General features: G+C 42.0%; 1 protein-coding gene across 1 annotated transcript in view; it reads right to left on the bottom strand.

The window, feature by feature from the left end:
- LOC128698473 (facilitated trehalose transporter Tret1-2 homolog) overlaps positions 1-15054 on the bottom strand; it is a 153739-nt gene extending 138685 nt beyond the window's left edge. Inside the window, exon 1 of the mRNA XM_070103784.1 lies at positions 14844-15054. The gene's annotated coding sequence lies outside the window, so the exon portion shown is untranslated. The remainder of the gene's footprint in view (positions 1-14843) is intronic.
- Positions 15055-27980: the final 12926 nt, after the last annotated feature.

The raw sequence follows: 27980 nt of genomic DNA, 5'->3' as shown, positions 1-27980 counted from the left end.
ACCTACAGGGATGAGATTAAATTAATGATGGAAGGAAAAATTGTGAAAGGCTCAAGAATAGAGAAACTGGGGCTGTATTTAAAGGATGATGTAATTAGGTGCGAATGCAGGTTACAAAATGCTCAATTGGGGGAATATGCTAAACACCCTATCTTGCTGCTCAAAACTCATCACCTGACAACTTTGATTGTCTTTAATGCCCATAATAACGTGATGCATGGTGGGGTACAGGATACCTTAAACTGTATTCGGGAAACCTTCTGGATTCCACAAGGACGGCAAAGTGTAAAAAGGGTTATCAAGTCGTGTGTAATATGTCGCCAGGTGGATGCCAGAACTTACATGTACCCAGGTCCTCCACCATTGCCCAAGGAACGTGTGCAGTTGGTAAAACCATTTGATGTGATCGGTGTGGACTGTAGTGGGCCAATCATTTTAACAGGTACTTCAGATGGTGTTCCTTTGAAAGTGTATGTATGTCTATTTACTTGTACAGCTACTAGGGCTGTTCATCTAGAAGTGGCTCAGGACTTGCCTGCAGAACAGTTCATACAGCTGTTCCGGAAATTTGCAGCTAAGAAATCCTGTCCAAGATTGATGATCTCAGATAATGCCACCAATTTTGTAGCGGGTGCTCAACACTTGATGGAATTAAATAAGAGTAATGATGTACAATCTCTGTAGACCCAGCGAGGGTGTCTGGAAATTTATTACTCCCAGAGCCCCTTGGCAGGGAGGACTGTACGAAAGAATGATAGGTACAGTGAAAAGATGTCTCTGTAAAGTGCTACACAGAAAGAGAATTAATTTGGAGGAATTCGTGCATTGTTGGTGGAGGGGGAGAATCGGGTAAATAATCGCCCTCTCTCATACATGAGCGACACACCTGATGCAGAGATACTGACTCCCTCTCACCTAATATGTGGACGAAGGTTAGAAGCTGCACCTATCTATAGAGACAATCCTGAGGGAAGTGATGAGGATTACAATGACTTGACAGTGTTGAGTGATAAGTTCAAGATGTTAAATAAGGTAATTGATCATTGGTCCAATGTATGGCATAAAGAGTTATCTTCTTACACTACATAAACACTTTCATGGTGCGCCAGAGGCAGTAAATCGACAGAACATTCAACCAGGTGACATTGTGTTAATTGATACTGAGCAACATCGAACATTGTGGCCTCTGGGCAAGGTAGTTACATTATACCAAGATGCATAAGGTGTTGTCAGAAACATCAAAGTGTTGTGTCATGGTCAGGAAAGTTTGCGTACAATTAATAAATTAATTTCCTGAAAATTAAATGGTTTTCAATCAAGTGTAAATGGAAATTTAAGAGAAAGTGACACGAGTGATACTGAAGACACTGACCGAGTGATGCAAGCAATTGTAGTAAGACCCACTAGGAAAACAGCCATGCAATCTAGAGCGGGCTGGAATCGTCTCCTAGAGGAAGACGCAATATAAGTCATCTAACAACGACCTCTGCCTGGCCGCAGTGTGGAAAATATTTAATTTTCCGAAGCTATAGTGCCCAATAGGAGTTTAGTGTGTTGTGGGTCAAAAAATGTATTTGAAAATGGAAGAGAGCCAACAGGGAAGCTCTGCGCCTGTGCTGATGGGCAGGGGGGAGGTCGAGTTGGGCATCAGGAGGCAGAAGTGTTTTTGAATAGAGTTAAGAGGCTGGGACAGCATGGGGCCAGGAAATTGGCGTTCACGGCGGCCTAAGGATTAATATAGGCCTCACTTCGTAATAGGAAGTGTTGTAACTGTTCCTGGTGAAGAGTGAGGGAATATGATTTACAGGACCGCGGTAATAAAGTGGCAAAATTAGTGAATAATGGTAGATGCCATGGAGTATGTTCAGGGAAAAATACCTGTGATTTAATCATTCATGGGTCTCAGATCTCAATAGAGCGACTTCTAACGTGTATAATAGTTATGAGATGTTAAACCGTATGGTGGGTTGTGAAGTAATCAGTGATAATAACACTAACTTAAGGAATTGTTGAAGTGATATGAGCTGCCATTCCCAGAGTGAGCACATGTTAACCTCGTCGTTCCTGTCCTGAGGATAGTGAAGTTTTTATGGAGCCAGGACTTCTAAACCGGGACAAGCCAACGGATACCTCCTGCTGGAATAAGAACCGTATTGGTGTAGCAGGACATCGAAATGAGATGGTGGATGGAGGAAATAAGGAGCATCAATCACTCACAGTTAAGTAACCTTTCTAGTTATAGCAAACTGATACCGGCCAGTTAGGTATGTTGTAATTTGATAGGTTGTGGGTGATCCAGCTACATCAAGTGACCACCAGAGAAATTCTGGTATGCGGTGGTATTATATGCAAGTGTTTTTCATTGACGGATATGTGTGTAACCTACCCCCCCCCCCTTTTTCCTACAGTCAAACCAATAATCTATACAGTCCACAATTAATTAGGAGCGCCGTACTTGTGGGTGCCACATGTCTACACAGGGTAACTACTGTAATCAATATATGGTTGTCGTCTCCCAATGAGATTACTTGTATGAATGTAATGTTGAGATTCATTCAGGTAATCCCTTATAAATTTTCCATGTAATATACCAATGAGAGGAGAGGCCAGAATGTACCAACTAGAAACAGGAGAGGCGAGAATATACCAAGTGAAGAGAGGGAAGGCCAGGATATAAAAGTAAAGAGAGGAAAGAATATACCAAATAAAGTGAGGAGAGGCGAGAATATATTAAATGAAGAGAGGAGAGAACAGAATATACCAAGAGAGGAGAGGCCAGAATATACTAAGTAAAGAGAGGAGAGGCCAGAATATACCAAGAAAAGAGAAGAGATGCCATAATATTGAAAGTAAAGAAAGGAAAGGCCAGAACATGCCAAGAGAGAAGAGGCCAGAATATATGAATATACCAATTGAAGAGAGGTCAGATTATGCCATATAAAGAGATGAGAGGCCAGAATATATCAGTTGAAGAGAGGAGATTTCAGAATATACCAAGTAATAATAATAATATCTTTATTTACTACAAGTACATGTACAAGGATTCGCTGCCTGGATGAGGTAGAGTGAGGTTGTGCTTTGCACCCCTCTACTGTTTTCCCAGACGAGCTACTCGGTCAACAATATGGCGCCAGGTGTGCACAGGAGAGTGAATGCTGTGGGCATTGAACTCATTAGTGGGGCTTTAACGCCTACGTCAGTCGATGTGTTATTGCCCAAAATTATAAGAGACACATACCGCATCAGAGACGAGGATTTGTATGGAGTGGCACTGAACGGTGTTTATAGAATATTCATTGGCCTAGGCATTGGTGGATCGTTACCAAGATGTCAGCATTAACGTAACACCGGCAGTGAGTGTCAAGTTGGCGGATGTATCACGACATTATTCGTGGGTCAAGCTCCGCAACGTGCCTTTTGAGGCTGATGAAGTAGATATTCGAAATGTTTTCGAACGTTATGGAACTGTACATCTAGCCCAACCTGGCAAATGGGTAAAAGGAGCTTATGCAAGATTTCCTGAGGGTTCTTTCAATCTCAAGATGACGCTAAGGCATTCTATACCCTCGTATGTATATCTCGAGGAGTTTAAAACCCAGGTAATGGTAGCATATGCGGGGCAGAGGCGTACGTGCCGACTGTGTGGTGAATATGACCATATGGCGGCAGATTGTGGCAAGCGGAATATGGCTCCTGGGCCGGCAAGGGACGGAGCACCTGTGCATGAGAAACTGATGCCTGAGGTAGAATGGGGGCAAGGAGGAGGGCGTGGTCGCATGTGTAGTGAAGAGGTGGTGGCTCCTCCTGTGGAATCTGAAGGAGAAGTGGTGATCCATTAATCACCTGGCCCATCAACAGTACAGTTGTCAAGTGAGGAGGTGCAAGTGGGCGCAGCAGTGAAAGCTATTGAGGAGGAGTTGGAGACGGTGATACAGGCTATGTTACAGTCTACGGAGGTGGAGAGTCACAGCGAGCAGGAACCTGGGATCAGGGCAGAAGGTGTGTGCAGGAGGGGGGAGGATCAGGTGGCACCTGTGATGGACAGTGCAAGTGCCATGAAAGGATATGGAGGCGGATTAAGGGTGGTAGAGGTGGAAGTCCATTGTGCTGGCTCCCAGGACTCAGATATGGAAACTGAGGGAGCTACAAGAAAAAGGGCAGCAGTGTCAGATTCGGACGATGTTCTGACGCTGGTGCAAAGGCCAGGGAAAAAGACATGGGGTTATGGTACCCAGAGTGACTCTACAAGAGGGCCACAACAGAAGGGGGGAATGGTTGGGAAGGAGGGTGGAGTATGTGGCAAAGGCAAAGCCCAGGGGAATGGTCTGAAAGGGAAGAGTCTTGACATGAGGCGGGGAGGGAAACCTTAAACCGGCCTCTATGTGTAACAATAAATATTAATGGTCTGTGTGATGGTATTAAACGCGAGTGCTTCAGGATGTTTTTGAATAGGTACAAGGTTGATGTAGCTTTTGTGCAGCAGCACAATTTTAAGCTTGGTCGTGAATTAGTGGTGCCTGGGTATCAGGCTTATGTGTTGCCGTCTGAGTGTTTAAAAGGTGGAGTGGGTGTGTTGATCAGGGAGGAGAGCTCGTTTGTATTGCACAAGAAAGGGGGGGAGGGGGGAGAGTATTACGTGTGGAAGGATGGTGGATGGGAGAGAGAGTGGCATTTATGTGTATGCCCCCAGCAAAAAGTGACGTGAAAGTAAAGATGGATTTTGTGCGGGAGAAGCTTGTGTACTACCTATGCACATTACCATCTGTGGCGATTGTGGGGGGTGATTGGAATTGTGTAGTTAAGAGGGCAGACGTGGAACCCAGAGGAGCGGGATATTTTTCCTCAGTCTTGGGGGGCCTGCTTAGAGATCTTCAGTTACGTGATGCTTTCGGGGGAGGTCTGTGGGAGGTGGAATATACTTTTATAAGACTGGGATATACGGCTCGTTTGGACAGGATATATTTATCTCAGAGAGTTTTGGTAGAGTCTTTTAAAACTATTGAGATGGTGTCTTCCGATCATAGGGCGGTATTAGTGGAGGTGGGATGGGATGCTTTGGCTCGTAGGCAGGGAAGTTATTGGAAACTGAACATGATGGTTTTGGGGGATAGGGAGGGAGCGGAAGGTTTTGCAGTATTTTGGGAACAGCTCTGTGCAGACAGAAGGACTGAGGAGGATGTGGTAGGATGGTGGGATAGTGTGGCTAAGGTAAGAATACGTCAATATTATGTGAGGGAGGGCAAACGCATTAATCAATTACGGTATGGTTTGTCAAATTATTTAGAATCTAGATTACGGGATTGTTACGAGAGGGGGGCGGTGGCCGGGGTGTACCCAGTGGAGGATATACACATTGAAGGAGAGGATAAGGGATTTGCAAGAAGAACGTTTTGCAGTGGTACGGGTACAGGTGGGGTTGGACGAAGTACTCTGGGGCGACAAGCCATTGGCTTGTGTGCTGCGAGGACAGAAGGTACGACAGCGAACGACTACAATACAGGGATTGCAAGTCATTTCTTCGGTGGGGGGTTTTAGAGAGGGTCAGGTATTATGGGAAACCACGGGGATGAGTGCATATGCAGATAGATGGTTTGAGGAATACGGGAAAAGTAGTGGGGTGGATGGCGAGGTCCTTGGGCAGGTATGCGAGTATGTGCCGTGCAAACTGGGGAGGAGTGATCGGGAGGCACTGGGTGGGGTCATTGAGGAGGAGGAAATATGGAGAGCCCTTATGGACATGAGGAAGGGAAAGGCACCCAGGATCGATGGTTTACCAAGCGAATTTTATGTACAGCACTGGGGTCTGCTTAGGGGTTTCCTAGTAGGGTTAATGAATGCAATGAAAGAAGGAGGTAAGATGGGAGAATCGCAGGCAACGGCAGTGGTGCTGTTGGTCTGGAAGGGTAAACAGCAGAGTACCCTTCGGGATTACCATCCGAGGCATTTCGTTGCTTTGTGCTGATTATAAATTGTTAGCGGAAATTCTTGGGAATCGGCTTAAATGTGTTGTGGGGAGGGTCGTGTTTGAGTCTCAGTTCGGGTTGCCTGGTAGGTCAATGGGCGAGGGTCACGGGATCATAAAGGGGTTCCTGGAGAACATGGAAAGGGGAAGAGGGGCGTTGGTGGCATTGGATTGGCAAGGGACTCATGATAGGGTGGAAAGAAGGGTTTTGAGGAATATTCTCCTATGACAGGGGTTTGGTGAAGAAATAGTGGGTGGGTGAATACGTTGTACTCAAGCGCGAAGGTAAGGGTGCAAATCAATGGGTGTGTGGGGAAGGGAGTCAACATGGAGTGGGGTCTTCGGCAGGGATATCCATTATCACAACTATTGTTTGCATGTGTTCAGGATCCCTTTTATAGGATGGTGGAGGATCATCTAAGGATAGGGGGGGGATGGTGAACAGAAGCCTTGGCCTGGTTTGGTGGGCTATGTTGATGATACAACTATTTTGGTGAGTGAGGAGACACGGTTAGGACTTTTGGGGGAAGTCGTACACAATTTTAGGAGAGCTACTGGGATGAAGGTAAATCTGGAAAAGTCAATGATAATGGGGCTGGGAGAGTGGGCAGGGAGATTAGAATGGGGATGTGATGTTGTGCAGCGGCGGACCAGGAGTCTGAAAATCTGCGGTGTCATGTATGAGGCTGACCTGAGTGCTGCCAGGGTTAACAATTCAAATAGGATGGTGGAACAGGTGCAGCGACGTTCGGGAATGCTGCGACCTCACCATTTAACCCTTAGGCAACGTGCAATTGTCATCAATGTATTACTATATAGTAAAGTCTGGTTTGTTTCGGCTGTGTTGCCGTTAACAGGAACGGCGATCACGAGTATTCTTAGAATGGTGTTCAAATTTTTGTGGGGTTCAGGGTGCAACTGGTTGTGAAGGGAGGTAATGACATTGCCGGTATGTAGGGGAGGGTTGGGTTTGTTGGACTTGAGAAAGTGCATTAAATGTGTGTTTATTAAGAGGGAAGTGATGAGTGCAGGTGGATAGAGGAGGAGGGGGCAGCTAGATAAGGTACATGCTCACCTGAGGAAATGGTATGGAGGGGCAGAAATGAAGGAATGTGAAACAGTGTTACGTGCCTTAGTGTTAGCCAGGGAACCAGGAAAAGTAAAGGTGGGAACTTTGTGTAAATTGTTAGAGGAACATGTAGTAGCGCCAGTTGAAGGGATCTACCCCATGTATGCATGGGATGTAATATGGCAAAGATTTAGTAAATTAAGGATACGACCTAGGAAGCATGAGGTTATGTATCGTTTCCTGCATGGGATTTTGCCAACAGGAGCGATGCTCTGAGATAGGAGGGTTATCGAGGGGGTGGTGTGGCAGATGCTGTGGGGAAGAGACTGTGTATCATGTCTATTTTTGTGAAGGTTTGGAGTGCATCAGGGTATGGATGAGTAAGGTGATGGTGAGGGTGGGGGGGTCAAGGTGTGTCGGTATTGCGAGCGTTGAGTCTTGATATGAGTGGTGTGGATGAGGGTGTGGTAAGGGGTTTAGCATATGTAATCGTGGACTACATATATGTTTTGTGGGGTATGAGGGGGAAGGAGGGTGGGGATGTGCTGAGAAGGACTTAGGCGGCGACGTTTTATCAAACTTTGTGTCGCAATAGACACATTTTTGGGAAAAGGTGGGATGAGGTTTTTTCTGAGGGTTATAGAGGACTAACAATAGGGAATTTATTGGCATTATAAGGGGCTTTAACTGCCGGGGCGAGTAGGTTGGTAAAATGGGGGGGGTGGTCTGGGGTATTCAACGGGCTCACCTCCTTGGGTGTGCAGTGATGGGTGGTTGGGCGTGATTGGAGGGACTAGATGAGAGGTTGTGTCTTCGAGAGACACTAACAATACAAGACACCAGGATGACACAACTCGAGAACAAAATCCTCAGTCTTGAACAAATGTTATCAACACCAGGAATGACTAACTGTGACAAGACCATCCAAACAGTCATAGATAGCCATACCCAACAAATAATATCTCTTAATACAAAGGTTGAAGAAGCAGTAAAAGAATGGAAGAACTTAGATAACCAGTTCAGTGACTACTTTGCTCTCCAAGAAGATAAAACTGAGCAAGATAAACTATCGGACGCTGTAATAGTTAACAGTCCACTTTTTCCCAGTGATATGAACCAAACAAACAGTAAAGAAATTACTCTGCAGATCATAAAGGACCAAACAAGTGTTATTGTACCAGAGTCAGAAATAAAAGAAGCCAGGTTACTAGGATCCCATGGTAGAAAAAGTGTTATGCTTAGATTCCACTCACATGACAGGAAAAAAGACTTAATTATTGCATCTATTAAAGTAAAGAAAGAGGTATACATAAACGAGTGTCTTACCAAAAAACGTCAGAACCTCCTGTATAGAGTCAGAAAACTTAATCAGGAGAATAATGACAATACACCAATGCTTCACACGGGATGGGAAAATTCTTGTTAGGAAAACAAATGTAGGTCAACTGTACACAATCACGAACGAGAATGATCTATCACGATTTCTCAGGGATACTAATCTTACAGAGAATAACTAAATGTCCAACCTAAAAGCCTACGTAATGTAGTGTATGTTTTGCTCCATTATTGTTCAAATCTCGTAGTACAATCTCTTAGTAATTAAATAATCAACTACCTCATTTTGTGATTTTACTAGTAAGCATAAGTCACCTTATCTAATTTTCTTATTTACTATTGTTTGCTTAAATATTAGCTGAATCGGTACTTTCTCTGTCCATATTACTATTTTTTTAAATACTATCAATTGATATTACTTACTAAAATTAATAATTACCATTTTTACTATCAATACAATTTACTCTTAACATTTTTGACATCATTTAATAACCATTACTTGTCTAATTACCTTAACCAGTTTTAATACCACATTTACTATCTTAGAGTACTCTTAATTACCTTGTACTGCCAAATAACCTCAAGTATAACTACCAGTGCAATTTTGAAAGAAATAAACATTACTTTTTCACTTATTTTGTAATCATTATTACTTACTAAAATTTTATTAAACACCATATTTACTACCAGTCGATTTTACTTTTGTACATTAAACATTATTTTATACTTCCCATAACATTTTGTTGCCAAATTTTCAAGTTTGTATATTCAACTCCAACCTTTATATTATCCTTTGTACCTGTGCACTTGTGTGCCTCTGTACCTGTGTACCTGTCTACCATCTTACTATCATATTATAACCAAGACATTGCCATTGTTATTTTTTACTTATTATTCTTTTGGTACTTTAATTTGTGAATTTTATTTTGTCAATTTAAATCTAGTTATACTCCTGATCTTGTCAACAACCTATACCAGACTCTAGTGCAATTGCAAGTACAATTTCAATTTGTATTTTTATATTATAAGTTTATATTATAAGTCCTATTCTAAGATTGTTTTCATATCTTAGTGACTATATTGTGTGTGCAATTAGTGTATATTTTAATTATATTATTGTTCAAAGCCCTTAACTATCTTTTGCTAACTAGTACCAACTACCTCATATTTTTTTTTCTACTTTTTTTATTATTTTACTAACTTGCATATTTTATCTTGTCAATTTAAATCTAGTTATACTCTAATTCTTGTAAACAACTTATATAACACCTTAGTGCAATTACAATTGAGAGTCTTGTGCATTTTTTATATCATTAGATTAAACTCAGTTGTACTATAGCTCATTCTAGCTCAATACATAGTCAATACCAAATTCATTATATTAGACCATAGTGTAATTACTAGTGAGAGTCTGGTGCTATTTTTAATTTGTATTTTTATATTATTAGATTAAACCTAGTTGTACTATAGCTCATTCTAGCTCAATACATAGACTATACCAAAGTCATTACATTAGACCTTAGTGCAATTACAAGTGAGAGTCTTGTGCTATTTTTAAATTGTATTTTTATATTATTAGTTTATACCTAGTTGTACTTTAGCTCATTCCAGCACAACACATAGACAACACCAACTCCATTATGTGTATTAGTGACTATACTCTACATGACCAAAATGCTATAGCTAAACACTTGTCCAAACTTCCCACCACTACAGATATCAGTACTAAAACTCAACCCACAACTCAGGATATAAATAACCATAATTTAAACCTAGAAGATGATTGATCACGTTGACCCTGATCTAAACCTCCATAATCTGACACACAATCAAAACCTATTGGAAAGTAACTGCCTTTACTACACAGCATCACAAGCCACCACTATCCTAAACAATGCTAAAAGTCTATCAGCAGTTAACTACAACATTAGGTCCTTAAGCAAACACTATGATGACCTCCTGGCACTCCTTGAATCACTAAAGACACCCTTCTCCTGCATTATTCTTACTGAGACCTGGCTTAAGCAGGACACAATAGATATCTACCCTCTACCAGGATACACAGCAATCCACAACTGCAGACCATACCAAGTTGGGGGTGGTATTGCAATCTATTACTCTAACCAATTATCTTGTATTAGCACCACTTGCTTTAGTGATGAATATGGAGAATACATTTTTGCTAATTTTACTGTAAAAAACCTTAAGACGCCTAATACAATCGGTGCCATTTACCGGATACCCCACACAAACATCCCAAATTTCAGTGAGAAACTAAAGGCACTAATAACAAACTGACAAATGAATAAGCACCACCTTCTCTTAGCTGGAGACTTCAGCATCAACCTTGGCCTACTAGATGATCAGCCTGTAACTGATTTCATCAACAATATGAACAACACACTTCTCATACCAACAATAACTAAACCAACCAGGCTCACTGAAACAAGTGCAACCATAAAAGACCACATATGGACCAATATACTAGCCCCCCTTAAATCAGGGATAATCACAGATAGCACTACAGACCACTACCCTACCTTCCTCTTGACAAACATTAGTAAACCACCACTTGAATACAACAAAGTTTCATTTAGACTCCATGATGAGGCCTCAATAAGGAAGTTCACAGCTGACCTAGAGACTGTTGACTGGCCTACAGAATTCTCCAAGGCCAATGGTATTGATGACTGGACAGACATTTTTCTTAACAAATTACTTAGACTATACAACAAACATTGTCCTATAAAAACGAAACAGATCACAAACAAACGGCTTGGTTGCCCATGGCTAACCAGCACCATTCTGAAATCCATTGATAAGAAACACCAATATGAAAAGCAATATAGACAGGCCTTAATACACAAAGATATTCTTAAACACTATTCATCAGTCCTCACCAAAGTAATAAAGAAAGCCAAACAACTATACTACTCCAGTAGATTCACTGACACAAGAGATATAAAAAAGACCTGGAAAACACTCTCAGATTCTAGGGACCCACAAACTGAAAAAAACGAAGAATATTGCCCTAACTAAACCTAATGAAACACCACTGCATCCCACTGACACAGCTAACAAGATAAACGACTTCTTCTCAACCATAGGTTCTAATCTCGCCAATAAAATCCCACGCACCAATGCCCATGCCGGGGACTACCTAGATGGGAATTTCCCAAATTCCTTCTATCTTGCTCCAACTGAGCCCATGGAAGTCACCGAGATTATAAAGTCACTTAAAAATAACTCGGGGAATCTGTCTCATGTCCCACCATTATTGTACAAGAGAGCGGCCCATGTCCTCTTGCATGCTATCTCATTACTTTTTAACAAGTCACTAAAAACTAGCACCTTCCCGAAACTACTCAAGACGGCAAGGGTTACACCAATACATAAAGGTGGTGACCCTACAGATTTAAACAACTATAGGCCAATATCAAACTTACCATTGCTATCCAAAATCTTTGAGAAACTCTTGCACAGGAGACTATATTCATTTATAACGGCACTAAACATACTCAACCCCTGCCAATTTGGATTCAGGAAAAATAAAAGCACTAATGATGCAATCATAAAAATGTTAGATCTGCTTTACACGGCATTGGAAAATAAGGAATATCCACTAGGAATTTTTATTGACCTAAGAAAAGCTTTTGACACAGTAGACCACGGCATCCTACTCCACAAACTTGACCATTATGGTATAAGAGGCCATGCGCTTGCATATTTCAAATCTTACCTTACTAATAGGTATCAGTATGTCACCATTAAAGATACAGCATCAACAACACAGCCACTTGATACTGGAGTTCCGCAGGGAAGTGTCCTTGGTCCCCTGCTCTTCCTCATATACATCAATGATCTTCCAAACGTATCTCAACACCTGAACCCCATTCTCTTTGCTGACGACACGACTTATGTCATCTCTCACCCTAATCTTGCCACCCTCAACACCATTGTTAATGAGGAGCTGATCAAAATATCGACTTGGATGACAGCCAATAAACTTACGCTTAACACTGACAAAACCTACTACATTATGTTTGGTAGCAGAGCAGGAGATGCGCAAATTAACATTAAGATCGACAACACTCTAATTGCCAGGCATAATGAGGGCAAATTCCTAGGCCTATACCTCGACAACAACCTGAACTTCAGCACCCATATCCAACACATAACCAAAAAAGTATCCAAAACGGTTGGGATCCTCTCCAAGATACGATACTACGTGCCGCAAACTGCCCTTCTCACACTACCATTCACTTATATATCCATACCTCACCTATGCTATCCGTGCTTGGGGTTCAACTGCAGCAACACACCTAAAGCCAATAATAACCCAACAAAAAGCCGAAGTAAGAATAATCACTAAATCCCATCCTTGGCAACCCCCCCCCCACTCTTCATAGATCTAAACTTACTCCCTGTTCAATACATCCACACTTACTACTGTGCAATCTACGTCTACAGGACCTTAAATTCCAATATTAACCTTGACCTAAAACGCTTTCTTGATAGTTGCGACAGAACCCACAGGCACAACACCAGACACAAAATCTCTATGACATTCCCCGTGTCCGACTAAACCTTTACAAAAATTCAATGTATGTCAAAGGCCCTAAAATCTGGAACACCCTACCTGAAAATTCTAAAACTGCAGACACATTCATCACCTTCAAAACTACCATCAGAAAACGTCTTATCTCCCTGATACACCCTGTCAACTAATTACACGAATACCACCTGGTGGTTAACACTTACACTCACTCACCCATTTAACCATAAACAGAAATATTAATCTCAATCTCAAAATAATGAATCTTAACTAGTCATAAGTTGGCCTGTGATACTCCAATACTGAAACTATGTATAGTGCCAAAACAAAAGCATTCACATTGTTAAACTCACAAGCTAGTATTTAGTCACTTAGCCATAATACCAACTAACCTCATAATTTTGTAATATTTTAAACTTAAGATTTAATTTAAGTCTGCCCGAAATGCCTAGCCATGCTAGGTGTTCTAGTGGTACACTCTGTAATTATTATTTTACTACATGTAAACCACACAATAACCAAATTCTGTAAACTCAGCATTGTAATCCTTATAGAGAATAAATTTTGAATTTGAATTTGAATATATAACCTATAAATTATATAACATGTATATTTTCTTTGGTAGCATATTATGTTCCGCTTGTACTGGTCTTGTAATGGAATTTTAACTTTTCTTGAGAGGATGTTCCTTTCACTATGTTCCTTGAAGCACTGAGTTATTTTTTGTCATTTTTGTAACGTGTTACTGCATCAGTTTTGAAGTAATACCTATTATGTAAATATGTGTGGATAAGGATTAGTTCTCTAAATTAATATTTTTTGTATATATATTTGTAAGTAATACTAGTTAGGCACGTGCTAGAAGGCACAGTGATAGTATAGTCTTGTGGAATGTGTGTTACGTTTTGGTAAGTTTGTGTGTGGCGTGTTAGGTGTTATAAGGAGTTTGGTGTTGTTAAGTTACTAAAATCATGATGAACCTTTTGGATAATACTTATTCATGTTCTAGTCTTGGGTTCTTTAAATTATTTACATAGCCTAGTATTGTACCGCTAATGTAGCATGTGCTGTATTATCTTGCATTTTGAGCGTGAACTTCACGATATGAAATGTTTTGCAAGTTTGTAATTCATGGTTGTTAACATTAATAATTGATATTATATATTGGTGGTTTATATTCTTCTACTTTTTATGGTGTATGTGTAGGTGTATGTTTCATATCTGTTTTAATCTGTAAATTTATGTTTTTGTGTCTTGTTGTTTATGCACGACCAACTTTTGGTAAATACTCATTAAGGTTTTGATGAGGTCAGGGTATGACCATTAATTAGGATAATTAATGTATGTTATTTAGAACGGTGACTGTACATATGTTAAGGGGGGGAGAAGTGTCAGCTGTGTGTCTGCACGGGCAATAATGATTATTGTAAAAGGAGGGTTTGTAGGATGTGTTGTGGGTTATGTATATGGTTGTAATATGGCCATTATCTATGGTGTTTATTTTCTGTACCGGGATTGTGTACTAGAGGTTTTGTAATATCTAGTATGGTTTTTAATTTTTATACTCTTACACATTATTGTATTTGTTCTATGTTTTAAATAAAAAAAAACATGTACAAAGTATACAGTCCTAACTGACATCAATGACATAATACTATATAGAAAGCTCCTTGTTATGCTGAGTATTTCGGGCAAATTAGGTCACTTGTTCAACGATGCGACCCACACCAGTCCACTAACACCCAGGTACCCATTTTACTGATGGGTGAACACAGACAACCGGTGTAAGGTAACACGCCCAGTGTTTCCACCCTCGCCATTATATACCAAATAGAGAAAAACCAGAATATAAGAAGAGAGGAGAGGCCAGAATATACTAAGAGAATAAAAGAGAGACCAAAATATGCCATATAATTCATTACCTTGTTATGAGTAACTCAGTGTTAGCTACTTGCTCCTCTTATACAGTTAATTGCTGTTACTGTTATTGCATAGTTAATGATGACTGTGGAGACGTTTTTATCACATAACACTGTGAACAATCCTGGCACCACCAACACCACTGTCACTCGTCACCACCCACAACCTGGACTGGATGAGTGAGGCCACAAGTACCTCAGCGCACTCTGAAAGGGCGGCATGAAGTGCGCATCGCGCCTGAAAAAAAAAATCGAAAAATTATGAAAACTGAGTTAATCTTATAGAAAAATAGCTTAACTCTTTGGTAACACTTTGCTATAAAGCTCTATGTTCTGCGTAAGTTTTTTGAGGTATACACAAATACAGTTACATAGATTATCATACATAGCAACACATATGTAAAGTTCCTGGGATAACCCAAAAAAGTCAGAGTGACTTATTTCCATTGGGGTCCTTTTAATTCCTTATTATTATACAATGTAGGAGATATCTTATTATTATACTATAAAGGATATATTATGAATAAGGTAAAAAGAGCTATTCACATTTACATGTGTGTTAGTTAATAATATAAACAATCATTCTCCTCCCTATCTGTCGCTACATTCATTAGGTATCTTTTGGCTGTCTTCTTGAACTGGTTCATACTATGACTGACATGTACAAGCAGTCTGTTCCATTCCTTTATTGCTGTACAATAAAAGGTGTTTGAAGCCTGGCCACTGACTGTGGCTACTACAAAGTTGTGTTCTCTCCCCCTGGTACTGTGATTACTTTGGTTCCCAATCATTGTTCGCATCGCTATTCGGGCGTGCGGACGGACTGCGCAGTAGCTCCCACTTCACCTGGTTTCTGCGCAGTTTTCACTGATCAAACATGGCGGATTACACCGGCAGGAGGATTAACACAGTCTCCATTGAGCTGTTAAGGGGTTCTCTGAGCCCTGCTACGATGAACGTACTTCTTCCTGCAATTATTAGGGATCTATATGGCATCCCTAACGAGGAACTGTATGGTGTGGCCCTTAATGGGATGAAAAGAGTATTTGTGAAGTTTCTGAGGACCAGTTTCTACAGCAGTGTGGTGGAGGAGTACCAGGAACGCCGAATGTGCCTCAACTCAACGATGGATGTGTGCATGCATGACGTGTCTACTTACTATACGTGGGTACGGGTGAGAAATGTACCCTTTGAGGCGACTAAGTTTGGTGTAGAGGAAGTTTTTAGCAACTACGGAGTCATTCATGAGGCTAGAGGAGGGGTATGGCGGGATGGACCATATGAGGGCCTCCCGGAAGGTTCATACAACATCAAGATGACCTTAAAGAAGCCTATACCTTCGTATGTGATGTTGACAGGCAACAGAACTCAGGTATATGTGTCTTATGCGGGACAAAGGAGAACGTGTCGTCTTTGCAACTCTTATGACCATATAGCGGCGCAATGTGCACGTAGAGTTGCCCCAGGGGTGCCAGCCCCGGTGGAGGAGGTCCAGCAGACGAGTGTGGTGGCGACGGCGAAAACTGGGACTCCTCTATGGAGTGAGGAGGTGGAGAAGGAGGGAGAACAGATGGGGACGTGTGTCACACTCCCGGTGGAGGATGGAGATCCTACTCCAACGCCTGTGGTGGTGGAGGAAGTGGTGGAGTCGACACAGGAGGTGTCCTTGGAGTCTGTGCTCCAGGAATTCTTGGAGGAGACTTTGGTAGGAGAGGACATGGATGGACGGACCAGTGATAAGCAGCAATTGCAAGGGCTGAGTGAGAAGACGGAAGTAACAAGGAATAGTGGAAAGGATACACTTGTGGTGGCAGAGGTACACAGGGAGGATGTACCTGAGGAAGAGATGGCTTTGGGAGGCAGCTCTAGGAAGCGGCCAGCGGGGTTGACTGAATTAGATGACGTTTTAACACCTGGGCAAAGACCAGGTAAGAAGGCATGGGCAGAGGTGGTTCGAAAATCCCCTACAGGGGGGGGAGTACAGGGAAAATCGGGGGGGAGGGACAGGTGGGGTAGGGGGTCTTATTAAAAAGAGTAGTAAGGAAAGTGTGAGCAGCTTGAAGGGAAGTGTGAGCAAGCCACAGCGGCACAGAGGTAAGCCGCCTTTCCTTGACCATTCAGGTGTGTAACGATAAATGCTAATGGCCTAAAGACTGAAGTAAAAAGGGTATGGTTGGAGTAGTTCCTCAAAAGGTATGACGTGGATGTTTGTTTCCTACAGGAGCATAACCATAAGTCAGGTAGTGAGTTGCGATTGAGAGGATATAAGTTGTTTGTAAGCATGACAATGCTTTTAAAGGGAGGAGTGGCTGTTTTAGTAAAGGAGACCAGTCCATTGCGAGTCATGGGGTGGGAGGAGGGGGGAGGGTTGTTCGGGTGGATGGGTGGTGGGGGGAGAGCAGGGTATGTTTTGTGGGAGTTTATATGCCCCCGATTGGTAACGTGAGGATAAAAACAGACTTTGTTCGGGACGTATTGTTATACTATCTCAGGGGTTTACCTGCTATCGCGATAATTGGAGGTGATTGGAATTGTGTGATTAGGCATGCAGACGTCATACCTAGGGGGGCGGGGTGCGTGTTGGGTGTCTTACGGGATGCATTGCGTGATGTCGGGGTCGTAGATGTGGTCGGCAGGGGGGGGTATCAGGTCGAGCACACCTATGTACAGGGGAGTTATGAGGCAAGGTTGGATAGGATTTATGTGAGGCAGGGGATAGGAGTGGAGAGGGTTAGAACAGTAGACGTGGGTTTATCTGACCACAGAGCAGTGTTGGCTGACCTTCGGGTGGATGGTATTCCGAGAATATATCAGAGTTATTGGAAATTAAATGTGAGGCTTTTACAGGAGGAAGATCAAGGTTGGTCCTTTCAGACATGGTGGAAAGGGTTTTGGGAGGCTAGGGATGAGGAGGTGGATTTGCTAGATTGGTGGGAGTTGCAGGGTAAGGTGCAAATTGCAGGATTTTTTAAGAAGAGGGGCAGGGAACGGGCACGCTGGAGGTTTGGATTGCAGAATTATTTAGAGGGCCAGTTGAATGATTGTTATGGGGAGGGGTAGGTAGGGTGTGGGAGGAGTTATGGGGGAACTTAGAAGTCGTTTAGTGGAGATGCATAATGAACGTTTTGATGCACTCAGGGTCAGGGCAGGATTGGAGGACGTACTAAAAGGTGATAAGCCAACCGGGTATGTACTCCGAAAATTCAAGGACAGACAGTTGAGGAATACCGTGGCACATATTGTCGTGGAGGGAGGGGAGGGTTATGTGCAGGGACAGGGTCTCTCTGACACAGATTCTATCAGTAGGTATACTGATTATTGGTTTACGGAGAAAAGGAAGAGAAGGGGAGGGGTGGTTGGGTTAGAAACATTTAGAGCTATAGGGGTTCATCAGGGTATGGGGCAGGGGGATCGGGAATTGTTGGAGGGAGGCATAATGGGGGCAGAGGTGGGGGAGGTGGTGAATGGGTTGAGTCAGGGGAAGGCACCGGGAATAGATGGGTTATCTAATGATTTTTACACTAGACCTCATCTTCACTAACAATGATGATCTGATAAGAAATATCACCATATCAAAAACAATATACTCAGATCACAACATAATTGAGGTTCAGTCATGTATGCGCGGAGTCCCAGACCGACATAATGAGATTAGTCACGAGGGAGCATTCACCAAATTCAACTTCAATAACAAAAACATAAAGTGGGACCAAGTAAACCAAGTCCTAACCGATATAAGCTGGGAAGATATACTAAGCAACACAGATCCCAACTTATGCCTAGAACAGATTAACTCGGTGGCACTCGATGTATGCACAAGGCTTATTCCTCTAAGAAAAAGGAGGAGTAGATGTAAAACAGAAAGAGACAGGCGCTCCCTTTACAGGCGACGGAAAAGAATAACAGAGCGGCTAAAAGAGGTCAATATATCTGAAATGCGTAGAGAGACACTGGTCAGAGAAATAGCAAGCATCGAACTTAAGCTAAAAGAATCCTTTAGGAGTCAGGAATCGCGGGAAGAACTAAAAGCCATAAATGAAATCGAAAGAAACCCAAAGTATTTCTTCTCCTATGCCAAATCAAAATCGAGAACAACGTCCAGTATTGGGCCCCTACTTAAACAAGATGGGTCCTACACAGATGACAGCAAGGAAATGAGTGAGCTACTCAAGTCCCAATATGACTCAGTTTTTAGCAAGCCGCTAACCAGACTGAGAGTCGAAGATCAAAATGAATTTTTTATGAGAGAGCCACAAAATTTGATTAACACAAGCCTATCCGATGTTATCCTGACGCCAAATGACTTCGAACAGGCGATAAATGACATGCCCATGCACTCTGCCCCAGGGCCAGACTCATGGAACTCTGTGTTCATCAAGAACTGCAAGAAGCCCCTATCACGAGCCTTTTCCATCCTATGGAGAGGGAGCATGGACACGGGGGTCGTCCCACAGTTACTAAAAACAACAGACATAGCCCCACTCCACAAAGGGGGCAGTAAAGCAACAGCAAAGAACTACAGACCAATAGCACTAACATCCCATATCATAAAAATCTTTGAAAGGGTCCTAAGAAGCAAGATCACCACGCATCTAGAAACCCATCAGTTACACAACCCAGGGCAACATGGGTTTAGAACAGGTCGCTCCTGTCTGTCTCAACTATTGGACCACTACGACAAGGTCCTAAATGCACTAGAAGACAAAAAGAATGCAGATGTAATATATACAGACTTTGCAAAAGCCTTCGACAAGTGTGACCATGGCGTAATAGCGCACAAAATGCGTGCTAAAGGAATAACAGGAAAAGTCGGTCGATGGATCTATAATTTCCTCACTAACAGAACACAGAGAGTAGTCGTCAACAGAGTAAAGTCCGAGGCAGCTACGGTGAAAAGCTCTGTTCCACAAGGCACAGTACTCGCTCCCATCTTGTTCCTCATCCTTATATCCGACATAGACAAGGATGTCAGCCACAGCACCGTGTCTTCCTTTGCAGATGACACCCGAATCTGCATGACAGTGTCTTCCATTGCAGACACTGCAAAGCTCCAGGCAGACATCAACCAAATCTTTCAGTGGGCTGCAGAAAACAATATGAAGTTCAACGATGAGAAATTTCAATTACTCAGATATGGTAAACATGAGGAAATTAAATCTTTATCAGAGTACAAAACAAATTCTGGCCACAAAATAGAGCGAAACACCAACGTCAAAGACCTGGGAGTGATCATGTCGGAGGATCTCACCTTCAAGGACCATAACATTGTATCAATCGCATCTGCTAGAAAAATGACAGGATGGATAATGAGAACCTTCAAAACTAGGGAGGCCAAGCCCATGATGACACTCTTCAGGTCACTTGTTCTATCTAGGCTGGAATATTGCTGCACACTAACAGCACCTTTCAAGGCAGGTGAAATTGCCGACCTAGAAAATGTACAGAGAACCTTCACGGCGCTCATAACGGAGATAAAACACCTCAATTACTGGGAGCGCTTGAGGTTCCTAAACCTGTATTCCCTGGAACGCAGGAGGGAGAGATACATGATTATATACACCTGGAAAATCCTAGAGGGACTAGTACCGAACTTGCACACGAAAATCACTCATTACGAAAGCAAAAGACTTGGCAGACGATGCACCATCCCCCCAATGAAAAGCAGGGGTGTCACTAGCACGTTAAGAGACCATACAATAAGTGTCAGGGGCCCGAGACTGTTCAACTGCCTCCCAGCACACATAAGGGGGATTACCAACAGACCCCTGGCAGTCTTCAAGCTGGCACTGGACAAGCACCTAAAGTCAGTTCCGGATCAGCCGGGCTGTGGCTCGTATGTTGGTTTGCGTGCAGCCAGCAGCAACAGCCTGGTTGATCAGGCTCTGATCCACCAGGAGGCCTGGTCTCAGACCGGGCCGCGGGGGCGTTGACCCCCGGAACTCTCTCCAGGTAAACTCCAGGTAAACATTGGGAGGATCTGAGGGAGTGCCTAGTGGCGGTTCTGAATTATATGTTGAAACGTGGTAGAATGGCGCAAACACAGAGAACTGGGGTTGTTGTTTTGGTGCCAAAGAAGGGGGGAGAGGAGAAGGGTTTGGGAGATTATCGTCCGTTGTCGTTAATGTGTACGGATTACAAAATTTTTGCGAAGGTATTGGGTAACAGGTTAAAGAAGGTAATTGGGAATAGCATACATGAGGGGCAGTATGGGATACCGGGACGGACTATGAAGAATGGGCACAGTGGGATAAGGGATTTTATAGAGAACTGCCAGGGAGGGGGCGTCCTTGGCTTGGATTGGGCTCAGGCCTATGACTGCGTGAAGAGGGACTTTTTGTGGGGCTGTTTGGAGAAATTGGGTTTTGGAGGGGGGGTAGTGAGGTGGGTGCGCACTCTATATGAGGGGGCTGTCATGAGGGTGCGGGTTAATGGAAAGCTGGGGGGGGCGGTGATGATGGAACAGGGATTAAGGCAGGGTTGCCCGCTGTCGCAGTTGCTCTTTGCATGTGTGCAACATCCTTTCTTTGAGGCTGTGGAGGAGGAATTGCGGGGGGTAGGGGGGGAAGCATGGGGGGAATAGTAGGTTATGTGGATGACACAACTGTGTTAGTTACGAGTGGGGAGGCTTTAAGAAGGGTGGGAGAGGTGATAAGGAGTTTTGGGAATGTTTCAGGAATGGTAGTTAATTTAGCAAAGTCTAGGTTATTGGAAGTAGGAACATGGGTTGGGGGGAGATTGGGGGAGGAGATGGGATGGACGGTTTGTGACAGAATTAGGGTGTGTGGGATATGGTATATGAAGCAGTTGCAGGAATGTAGGAGGATTAACTCAGAAACAGTCACGAGAAGGGTTATAGGCAAGTTAAAAGGTTTGAGGGTCAGTGAAGTGGCGTTACAGCAGAGGGCGTTGGTAATTAACTCGGTGGTGTATAGTAAGGTCTGGGGTGTGGCGGAGGTGTTCCCTTTGAGGGTGCAGGATATACAGGAAATACAGAGGAGGGTGTTGAGGTTTGTGTGGGGGTTTGGGAGGGCCTGGTTGTCCAAGGATGTGGTCATGACGGAGGTGAAACGGGGGGGACTAGGTTTGTTGGCCTTAGGGCCTAGGGTAATGCATTATATATTAAGCAGAGGTATCTAAGGGTGGGGGGGAGAGGGGTGTTAGGGTGGATAGGGTGATGAGGGATGCTAGAAACTGGTGGTGTGGCAGGGATTTGAGAAAGTGTGAAGATGTAATAAGATTCATGTTGACAGTGAGGCAGGTTGAAAGTTTGAAGGTAAACACAGTGGTGGGTGTGGTGTGGGGAAGGGGTGTATTGCAGGGGGTCGCAGTATACCCCATGTATAACTGGAGGGTCATATGGGGGGAGTTCAGGAAGCTTAGGATACCAGCAAGGGTTAGGGAGTTGGTGTACCGTTTTCTCATGGGTGTGGTTGCATCTAAGCACATGTTGCATAAGATGGGGTTGGTGAGAGCTGCGGCAACATGTTTATTCTGTGGGGAGGAGGAAACTGCCTATCATGTGGTATATTTTTGTTCATCTTTGGGCGTGGTGAGAGTCTGGATGACGGGGGTTATTAGGCTGTTGGGGGGGGGGGAGTTGGTCTTTTCTTAGATCTTTGTCGATGGATGTTAGTGGGGTAGCAAGTGAAGTGGGCAGGGCTTTGATGTATGTTATGGCAGATTATTTGCATGTTTCTTGGGGAATGAGGCAGATTAAAGGGCAGTTGAGGATAAAAGCGTTAGCAGCAAGGTTCTTTAGGACAAGGTGTAGGAATAGATTAATATATGGGGGGAGATGGGAATCAAGTTTTTCGGTAGGTTATCGTAATCTCACTGTAGCACAACTTCTCAGGGAACAGGGGGGGGGGGGCAAGGGACGGGTCTCCTTTAATGTGAGGGGGGAGGGGGGTGTAAGGTTGTGCTAGTAGTGTGGAAGGTGATGAGAGAGTGAGCTAGTGAGAGCATACATTCGTGAACTGGTTATGTTCCTGGAGAGTTATTTTATATTTGCGTTCAGTACCATGGTTTCATTCAGTAACACCTGGAACGTCATACATTTACATATTTTGGTTTGGGTATATTATTACACTCACTGTCAAGGATAGGTGGCTTACGCAGCTGTTATGGTGTTTTATGTCATGCAGTACTGAACATGTACAAAAATGATACTGCCAGTGAATTCTAGTAATCCTTTCTATTAATATTAGATGTGTTAAAAAATTAAAATAAAACAAGGAAACACTGTAGGTCAAGAGTACGTTAGTATCGGATGATGTTTGTATTTTTGTAGTTTTAAACACGCAGCTGCAAGTACTTTCCTTATAGCCCTTGTGGCTTAGCGCTTCTTTTGATTTTAATAATAAAAAAGTACTTTCCTTTAAAGCTGTACTCCTATATAGAAGAAGGATTGTAATACTTTTACACACATTCATGTAGCGAATATTACAATGTCAAGGATGTTTAATTTGTGTTTCAGATAGAGAGATTAGGATCTTATGTCCAGTCATTAACAAGTTTGATCTTAAGCTAGGATTTAGTTAGTTGTAGGGGAATACCTGTATAGTCTTCATTGAGGGGGTTTTTTGCCCCGTCCTTGTGTGGGGAGAACCAATTTGACATGTTTCAATATGATAATTCTAGTCTTGGATTATATTAAATATTTACATAAGCTAGTTTTAAAGCTGAGGTAGCATGTAATGTATTCTCTTATATTTTACGTGTAAATTCCATGTTATACAATGTTGTTATGACAGTTTGAAGTTCATGGTTGATGCTTTATTATTATTGATATTAAATATTGTGGGTGTATATTCTTCCGCTTATACAGGTGTGTGTGTATAGCAATGTAATGTTCATATCTGTTTTCCTATGTACTTTTATATTTTTGTGTTTTGTTTTGTTGATGCATCACCAATTTCTGGTAAATTCCCATTAAGGTTTAATGAGGTAAGGGTATAACCCTAATTGTTAGGTTACTTAAGGTATTTCTTAGAACGGTCCATGTAAATATTTTTGTCTGCACTGGCATTATTAATTATTGTAAAAGGAGGAGTTTTGTAGGACATGTTGTTGGATGTGTAACTGGTGGTAATATGGCTATCAGCTATACTGTTATTTTAAGTACTGGGATTGTGTGATAGAGGATTTTGTTAATATCCAGTATAGTTCTTCTTTTATTAAACTCTTATACATTCTTGTATTTGTTGTAAGTAAATGAGTGGGCAATGAACTGGATTATATGAGAATGTCTTTGTATATAAACTTCCATGTACAATGTAAATAAGTGTGACATTCTTTGGATTATATAGCCTTTTGTGTTATAAGATACTGGTTGTATTTTATGGATATAATAAACCCACCTGTATGTTCAGGTGTGGGTTGTCCTTAGTGCAGTTACATGTATGTTCGGCATTTTTGGGGGGTATCAAACATTTAAAGTTGAACGTGTGTTTCTTATGTATAAGTTTAGTGCTGGGATAGGGAACGTGGATTCGTTTTGTTTTTAGTATTTAATGGTTAACATGTCTTTGTTTATGTGACGTATGTATAACATACATGTATAATGTGTATTGTGTTTTTTAAATAAAATATCTTATTATTATACTATAAAGGATATATTATGAATAAGGTAAAAAGAGATATTCACATTTACATGTGTGTTAGTTAATAATATAAACAATCATTCTCCTCCCTATCTGTCGCTACATTCATTAGGTATCTTTTGGCTGTCTTCTTGAACTGGTTCATACTATGACTGACATGTACAAGCAGTCTGTTCCATTCCTTTATTGCTGTACAATAAAAGGTGTTTGAAGCCTGGCCACTGACTGTGGCTACTACAAAGTTGTGTTCTCTCCCCCTGGTACTGTGATTACTTTGGTTCCCAACCTTGACAAAATTGGCAGCAAGATATTCTGGACACTGTTTGTGAGCAATTTTATAAACTTGATTTAACTTCAGTTGTTTTACTCTGTCTTCAGCATTCAGCATACGATGTTCCTACAAGGAATTAAAGTCATTTATAACATGTATGGTGACGCCGCCGTGCGTGGCACGCTTGCTCATTTCCAGTAATTTTTTTTTTTCTGTTATTTCTTGTATTATTCTTTCTTATATAATAATTGACGATTTGGAATGATAAGAGCTGTATAGCCCTTGTGGCTTAGCGCTTCTTTTTGATTATAATAATAATAATGGAATGATAAGAGAATGTGCGGAGGTAATATGCAGTCTGGCAGCCAATCAGGAACCGTCTGGCAACATTTACTTACGTCAGCGAAATTCATGGCTCTTGTGAGGCAGGACAATATAGTTCAATATTACGCTAATGTCACCTCTACGGCTAATTTATATATCGTGATTGATCTAATATGAGATAATAAGCAATATAAATAACATAGAAACATGAAATATAGTAAAGAATGAATAAAATAGACCATAATATGGCCTATTTTTATCTTATCTAAGCGGTCGAGGTCAGACCGACCATGTTATCATATAAAATAATTACCGCTCTGACTATACACCTTCCTATCCAGGTTCTTTGGTCTTGAGTAAGAGAAAACGGAGTACCTGTGAGGCTAACTGCACTAGATCACTTTATCATAAGACAAACACTGAAAGGTAAGCAATTTTCTCGGAAAAAATATATTTTCCTAAGACAGGAGGCCGGCCCGTGTTTGGATGAACATATCGGAAGTACGTTATTGACTTCCTTCATAAAGCCCAGCCTTTATTATTGACATGAATGAGATAATTTTAGCAGGAATCATAAAACAATGTTTGTTCTTAATTTTGGCAAATGCAACATGGAAATATTTCAAATATTTTGTAATTTGTGTGGGAGTAAAGGGCAAGATATTTTGCAACATGTCAAACACTTAGTAACTTATTTTTTGTAGAATAAAGATAAGATATTTGCAGGGTCTGAATTTGACGAAAAATCGTATTATTAGGATTGTTTTATGTGTATCAAGTCCCCAAAACACCTTTCGTTGTGCCATTTAGGCCGAGATTCTTGCCATATATCATTTTAAGTAAAGTTTTTTTCTCAGTTGTTTTTTGGGCTATCTTATTGAAACTTACAGACAATAATACTCTCAGCAGCAAGACCTCTCAGCAGCACGACCTCTCAGCAGCAAGACCTCTCAGCAGCAAGACCTCTCAGCAGCAAGACCTCTCAGCAGCAAGACCTCTCAGCAGCAAGACCTCTCAGCAGCAAGACCTCTCAGCAGCAAGACCTCTCAGCAGCAAGACCTCTCAGCAGCAGGACCTCTCAGCAACAAGACCTCTCAGCAGCAAGACATCTCAGCAGTAAGACTTCTCAGCAGCAGGACCTCTCAGCAGAAAGACATCTCAGCAGCATGACCTCTCAGCAGAAAGACATCTCAGCTGCAGGACCTCTCAGCAGCAAGACTTCTCAGCAGCAGGACCTCTCAGCAGCAAGATCTCTCAACAGTAGGACCTCTCAGCAACAAGATCTCTCAACAGTAGGACCTCTCAGCAACAAGACCTCTCAGCAGCATGACCTCTCAGCAGCAAGATCTTTCAGCAGCAAGACCTCTCAGCAGCAAGACCTCTCAGCAGAAAGACATCTCAGCAGCAGGACATCTCAGCAACAAGACCTCTCAACAGTAAAAGTTCTCAGCAGCAAGACCTCTTTGCAGCAAGACCTCTCAGCAGCGAGATCTTTTATGGAGACTTTCTTTACGATCAAATACCAATTTTAGACTTAGGGTAAATATTATCACTTATCATGAAGGTTGAGAAGCTGAGGAGCTGATTAAAATATCGACTTGGATGACAACCAATAAACTTACGCTTAACACTGATAAAACTTACTATATTATGTTTGGTAGCAGAGCAGGAGATGCACAAATTAACATTAAGATTGACAACACTCTAATTACCAGAAATAATGGGGGAAAATTCCTAGGCTTATACCTTGACAACAACCTGAATTTCAGCACCCATATCCAGCATATAGCCAAAAAAGTATCCAAAACGGTTGGGATCCTCTCCAAGATACGATACTACGTGCCGCAAAATGCCCTTCTCACACTATACCACTCACTTATTTATCCATACCTCACCTATGCTATTTGTGCTTGGGGATCAACTGCAGCAACACTCCTAAAGCCAATAATAACCCAACAAAAAGCTGCAGTAAGAATAATCACTAAATCCCATCCCTGGCAGCACACCCCCCCACTCTTCAAAGATCTAAACTTACTCCCAGTTCAGTACATCCACACTTACTACTGTGCAATCTATATCTACAGGGCCTTAAACTCTAATATCAACCTTGACCTAAAACGCTTTCTTGATAGTTGTGACAGAACCCACAGGCATAACACCAGACACAAACATCTCTACGACATTCCCCGTGTCCGACTAAACCTTTACAAAAATTCAATGTATGTCAAAGGCCCTAAAATCTGGAATACCCTACCTGAGAACTCTAGAACTGCAGACACATTCATCACCTTCAAAACTACCATTAGAAAACATCTTATCTCCCTGATACACCCCGTCAACTAACTACACGAATACCACCTGGTGGTTCACACTTACACTCGCTCACTCATTTGACCATAAACAGAAATATTAATCTCAGTCTTAAAATAATGAATCCTGTGATACTCCAATACTGAAACTATATACTGTGCCAAAACAAAAGCATTCACATTGCTAAACTCATAAACTAGTATTTAGTCACTTAGCCATAATACCAACTTACCTCATAATTTGTAATATTTTACAATTAAGAATAAAACTAAGTATGCCCGAAATGCCTAGCCATGCTAAGCGTTCTAGTGGTACACTCTGTAATCACAATTTTACTACATGTAAACCAAACAATAACCAAATTTCTGTAAACTCAGCATTGTAATCCTTATAGAGAATAAACTTTGAATTGAATTGAATTAATGAGAACAACAGCTGCTCCTGAAATTCTTCCTTAGCAGCGGTTCGTCTTATGTCCCACGTAGCTCAAACCAGGCAGATGTAACAAGGGTTAACACATGCCCTAACACCATATGATCCGCTATATCTGGTATATGACACCTGTTAGGTAAGACACATATGCAACAGTTAGGTATCTTTATTTCGAAACGTTTCGCCTACACAGTAGGCTTC

Source organism: Cherax quadricarinatus, chromosome 88, assembly GCF_038502225.1.
Source record: "Cherax quadricarinatus isolate ZL_2023a chromosome 88, ASM3850222v1, whole genome shotgun sequence".
Classification (NCBI taxonomy): domain Eukaryota; kingdom Metazoa; phylum Arthropoda; class Malacostraca; order Decapoda; family Parastacidae; genus Cherax; species Cherax quadricarinatus.
This window is presented reverse-complemented; position numbering and strand designations above follow the sequence as displayed.